This window comes from Homalodisca vitripennis, chromosome 2 (genome assembly GCF_021130785.1).
Source record: "Homalodisca vitripennis isolate AUS2020 chromosome 2, UT_GWSS_2.1, whole genome shotgun sequence".
NCBI lineage: Eukaryota > Metazoa > Arthropoda > Insecta > Hemiptera > Cicadellidae > Homalodisca > Homalodisca vitripennis.
In genome coordinates, this window is record NC_060208.1 from 150,517,785 (window position 1) to 150,523,784 (window position 6,000).

A 6,000-nucleotide genomic window follows, 5' to 3' on the forward strand; every position below is an offset into this window, starting at 1 on the left:
TTTACAAGTTACCTTTGACGTTCCAGAGGATCTTTCTCTAGGTTCCGGTTGGCGTGATTTACTTGTTTGTTACTAATCCAATTTAGTTGAATTGTAAATACATTAATGGATTTATACATATTCTAACACCAAACTGTCATTACCTTCTCTAACCAGTGTTGTTATTACTATCATTCCCTGAAAGGATAGCTGGTTGCCGCACCAGCTGACGATCTTCAGGGCCACTCAATGGCATCATTTAAGCTATAGTAATTCCTTCCGATCAAGTGATGAATTAAAAGGCCTTTGCCTATAATTATAATATTGATTTATTAATAAAGTCAATTTAAATGTGTTAGGTATTAAATTATTATTTCTGGTGCTGTATCTATATTTAAAAACAAAATGGACCTTCGTTTTTTTAAACTTACATTACCGTTTCATAAATAATGATACCGAGTAGTGTTAGAATGCCACTTGAACGGAAGAGCTCAGTACAAAGGCCCATTGTTCAAGTCCCAAGACTACCCTGATAGTTCTCTCTTGGAGGAAAAAACTCTCTTCGAATGGGAAGCACCGCAGAAGCTCCAGAACTAGATTCCATGCCTCAGCATCGATTCAAAGAGTCCAAGATAGTATTAAGAGTGAAGTGAAATATTCTTTGAAATGAAATTGGAGAGGCACCTTAGGCCAAAATTAGCCGAATTTAAATGTTTAATAACTCGCCAATATGAATGTCCCACATGAAAGTAGTATCAAAATGAAATACAAGGAATTTGGTGGATTGAGATGTGGTCAGGACAGAATTGTGTAAATTAATAGAATACGATACATTTAGGGTGACCTACGACTGGAATTCCAAGATATGAATTACAGCTAGGTTAAAGTAAAGTTTCTTGGTAGAAAATGAGTAAATTAAGGAGTTGAGAAGTATCTAAAATTCTTTTAGTTGACAAGCTCAAACATGTTTATAAGAGTCTAAAATTCACTGTGATGGAAAATAAGGTAGGTATCATAAAAAAAGAAACAGAGAATATGTCTTTGTTGTTGTGGGTATTGAAGAAGTTGGGAAGATCACTCATGTATAAGGGGAAAAGGTCCAAGAACTGTGCTCTGAGGTGCACCTATTCTCAAGACAGAGAATTCAGAAAAACGAGTTTAATCAAAATTAAAGAATGGCGAACTATCCTCTTCTTTACCTCGCTTCGTCCTCACCTGGTATTAATGTGCGGCGCGCCAATCTCTTTGACATTGCTAGTTACCCTATAAGTTACACTATTATGATAACTATTAAAATCAATGTTCACATATACAGAAAGGAACGCTAGTCAAGGTAGCCAATCAGAAATCTTGTTTGCGGTTAACGGAGGTTTATTTAATACTATATACATTTACTTTTAAAATACAATTAAAAAATTATTTTTGAAGTGAAAACTTCTTAAGGCGCGTTGAGCGTTTTGGTAGAGGGTAAAATCCTCGGTTCGCGTCACCGACATGCTAATGATACTAACCTGCATGAAAAAGTCAGTCTCGCTGTGTTTTTTTAACCGTAAGACTTTGGCCGCGGACTACTAACCTGCATGAAAAAGTCAGTCTCGCTGTGTTAAAACTGTCCCGGCGGAGTATGAAAACAGACTGCGAAAATCAGGTGACCTTTACGGCTTCCTCTCGCGATTTAAAAGTGAAGCCAATGTCGTAAAATTCTGTAAGATGCGTCAAATTAAAGCTCTTAATATTGGCAATCTATTGGTTAAATTTTTAAATATTAAAACAAATTTCGAAATAATTTTTGATTATTGTTTTACATTTTACATAGCGTTTACAATGACAAGAAAAAAGTAGTAAGCGAGGATTTTTTTTATTTTTTTGGTCAGACAAAATTTGTCAGCGAGAAAAAGTTGTGTGAAAATAGATGAATATTTTTTTGTAATTATCATTTTTTTTCTTGGAAGTTTAGTTTAGCCTGTAGTAGCGTATGAAGTGATGAGTGAGCGTTTTTCTGCCGGAACTGTAGTTGGCGCATTGGCTCACTGATACCGTATTAATAACTCAATAAATTAGTTTATTGTGCAATAAAAATACCTTTACAAAAGAACCAAGTTTAATTTAACTAATATATTAGTTTTAAAAATATTGTGGGTTTAATTGTTATTGCAATTATATACTTTATCCGTAGCAATAACTGTATTATTACAACGGTGTTCAACTCACTGTTGTTCACTCGGTGTTTACTCACTTGTATTCTATGTTTAACTAACTATTAATATTGAGCAATTACAACATATTTTTATACAGATAAATGAATAATGAAAACAACGAATATATTTTTAAACATTTTTAAAAACGCGTCACATTTACAATTACAGATGTACTGCTACTATAACGTATTGTTAATTACTCTCAACTTAAAACCCTTCGTACGCTGTAAGCGGAATAATTCCGCCGAGTAAATCTAACGCGAAACGTTCTAAGCGGAATAGATCGCGGAATCCCCTGACAACGCAGTATATTTACGTTAGTTCTACAAATTGCCGCCAGAATGCTTGAGAGTGAATATTTGGTGATCTAATATTACGCGATGTGAAGCGTGACTCATCAAAACAGCTGGAACCAATCACAACGGAAGCTTTTGTTTGCTTTGTCAGCCCGCGCCATCGCCAGTGAGCAAGCTATACGCTCTAAGCGGAAATACTCGCGCGTGACAGTCAGCGGCCGGCGGCCGCTATGTACTGTTGTTGATTGTTTTATAACCTGCTATACTGCTTTAGCTGTCTATTATGCGAGGTTATCCATATAGATAATGTGATAAACTATACATCTATGTAAAACATGTGAGGCCAAGCCTGCCCTCCACCCAGATGAGTGTTTTGAGATTTACCACATACAAGTCCAATATTAGTGTGCCTTTTTTTATTTTTGTACCATTTTGTGTTCTTTATATATTTTATATCTGTCATGGATTTGTTCCCTTCATTATCTACTAATGTTGTATAAATAATATGAATTACTGTTGTGCTAACTTTTGCTACTTTCAGAATTGTTTTATTGAACTTTATATATTGCGTGTATAATTTTACATGTATATAATGTACTCTCATATGTAAATAAAATAAAAGCAATACAAAAACTATTATGGGTTTTCAGCAGTTGCAAGACCAATAAACCTAAAAAAATATATAACTTTAAAAAAAATTAAAAATTATTATTTTTTTTTATTGAGCATAAGAGCAATTTTTATACAAATTGCTTTCAGCGTTCGAAGGGTTAATAGTTCCGTTTTCACTTCTATCGGCAGTCCCACGACTGCTACTGTATTTTTTATTAATTAATTGTGTTCTTTACTATTCTTTTTATTGAACTACTGTTAGCATGGTAAATCCAAAATGCAATATTTCATCACATTTTGCTGTAAGTTATTGTACTAAGTTTGCATTATACGAAATGGCCACTAACCGAAGTCATCATAATAGTTGTTGCAAGTTTTGATAAAATTAATAATTTAGTTCTGATGAATTATTGATATATTTGTAAAGTTTGCACCTCAAAGTAGATCCTCACGTTTCAGGGTGAGCTAGAAAGGAAGGGAGATTATCACAACGAGATCGTTAATTCATAGGCTGACATAAAGTATAACAGAAAAATACATAGAATGGTGCCTTTGACCAGCAAGTAATTAAAAACACGAGATCTTGTGATGTGATGTTGAATTTTGGCATCAACTTCCAACATACAGAATCAAGTGTTACACAACAAATTTACTAACTGGATTCGATTTTGTGATCCATGAAATAAAAATTTGAATTTGAACATTTTGTTGAAAAGTGTTGAGGATTTACAAGAGGAAATGCACGAAACCGATAGCAGACCAGGAGAGTGCTTCTCAAAACTGACTATTTTTCACCAAAATACGGTCCGGATAAGCAACAAAATAGACAGAATTTAGAAAATGCAATAGACTACTTTATTGATTGTTTGCAATGTTCTGCCAAAGAGGCTGCAACCGTTCTTCAAAAGTTGACAAGATAGGGATATATTACCATAACTACAGCGAGAAAATAATCGTTGAGAAAAGAAGATTGAGAAGAATATGACAAAACAGTAGATACCCAAATGATAAGGCAAACTCAACAGGGCAGCCCAACAATTTGAAAAGTTATTGTTTAATATTAAAAAAACCAGTGGTTTGAAGAGTATACCCAGCCTCTTTCTGCAACCGAGGCTACAGACTATTCGTTATGGAAAGTAACAAAAAGAATTAAGCAGCATAAGATATCCACTTTCCATATTTTAAAAACTGATTGAAACTGGGCGAAAAGTAACATTGAAAAATCTGAGATATTTGCAGAATATTTCACCAATGTTTTCAAATCAAATGATGCCTTTGTAAACAACGAAGAGGAAATCCACGAGTATTTTGATTATCCACTTCAACTCAATTTCCCGTTGCGACAATCTGAAGTTCGCTCAGTTATAACACACAATCTCAATCCTCATAAGTCTGATGGCTATTACTCTTTTACTGGAAAAATACTGAAAGAACTTCCAAGAAAAGCGTTTATATTTTTAATATTCTTATTTAGTGCCATATTGAGACTAAAACACACCCGTTCAATTTAAAAGAACCTAGCAAATTGGCATCCTAAAGCCAGGGAAGCCCATCACCCAGCTGACATCATACACACCAATAAGCCTCTAGCCTATTATTTCAAAACTGTTTGAAAAGTTTCTTCTGAGAAACCTACAGTCATTAATCGATGAATATTCTGTAGTTCCTGCTCATCAGTTTGGTTTTTGGCGAAAACGTGGCACAATAGAACAAGCCCATATAATATTTAAAATGATACGGGAGTGCTTAGAAAATAAAAGTGATTGTTTGCCTACCTTTTTAGATGTCAGTCAAGCGTTTGATAAGGGGTGGCATACTGGTCTATTATACAAATTAAAAAATGTTTGCCTTACTCTATTTTTTCAATACTAAAACCATATCTTTCAAACCGATCTTTTCAAATAAAATACCAAGATTTTCTTACTCAGCTGCATTCAATATAATCCGGAGTTCCTCAAGGAAGTGTACTTGGTTCATTGGTTCATCTTTATACTTACTATAAACCAATGATCTCCCAGAAAATGAACATACTCAAATTGCAACTTTCGTAGATGAGACTGCTATTTTGTCAGTCCATAAGTATTGTATTCGAGCATCTCATTACTTACGACAGAACTTAGACATGCAACTACTACATGGTTTAAGAGATGGGGAATCAAAATTAAAGAACATAAATCAGTTCACACAACGTTTGCATAAAATCAAAATTCTTGTCTTCCAGTTACATTGAATGACGTCCATTTAGCTCAAGTAACTGAAGTAAATTATCTCGGCATGCGCTTAGAGAGAAGGCTTACATGGAAATCCCACATTTGGACAAAGAGACAACAGCTACATTTTAAAAGCACATAAAATGAATTGGCTACTCGGATCAAAATCAAAACTCAGTTTGAAGAACAATATACTATTATATAAAACTATCCCAAAACCTGTATGAACATATGGTGTGCAGTTATGTGGCAAAGAAAGCAACTCAAATCTGGAGATACTTCAACGGTATCAATCAAAATTGTTAAGAAAAATTGCAAAAGCGCTTTGGTATGTATCCAATAAAACGTTACATCAAGATTTGAACATCCAAGCAGCGAAAGACAAAATTACCAAATTCAGTCGTAATTATATTTCAAGATTAGAAGATCATCCAAATCACCTTGCGGTAAATCTACTTGATAGTTCTAAAAATGTGTACATACTCCACCGAACTGCTATCCTGGATCTACCTTTTAGGTTTTTGAATTAATTAATTATGTTAATGTTAGCAATGGTTAACATCTAACTCAATGTAATAATATTGTTAGTGTTGTTTCTGTATATGATATTTACTTATTGTTCTTCTCGAATTGAACAGATTGTAAAAAAATAAAATGTTAAAAAAAAACTTGCAACATGCACATTTCACTTTACTGTTTATAAAC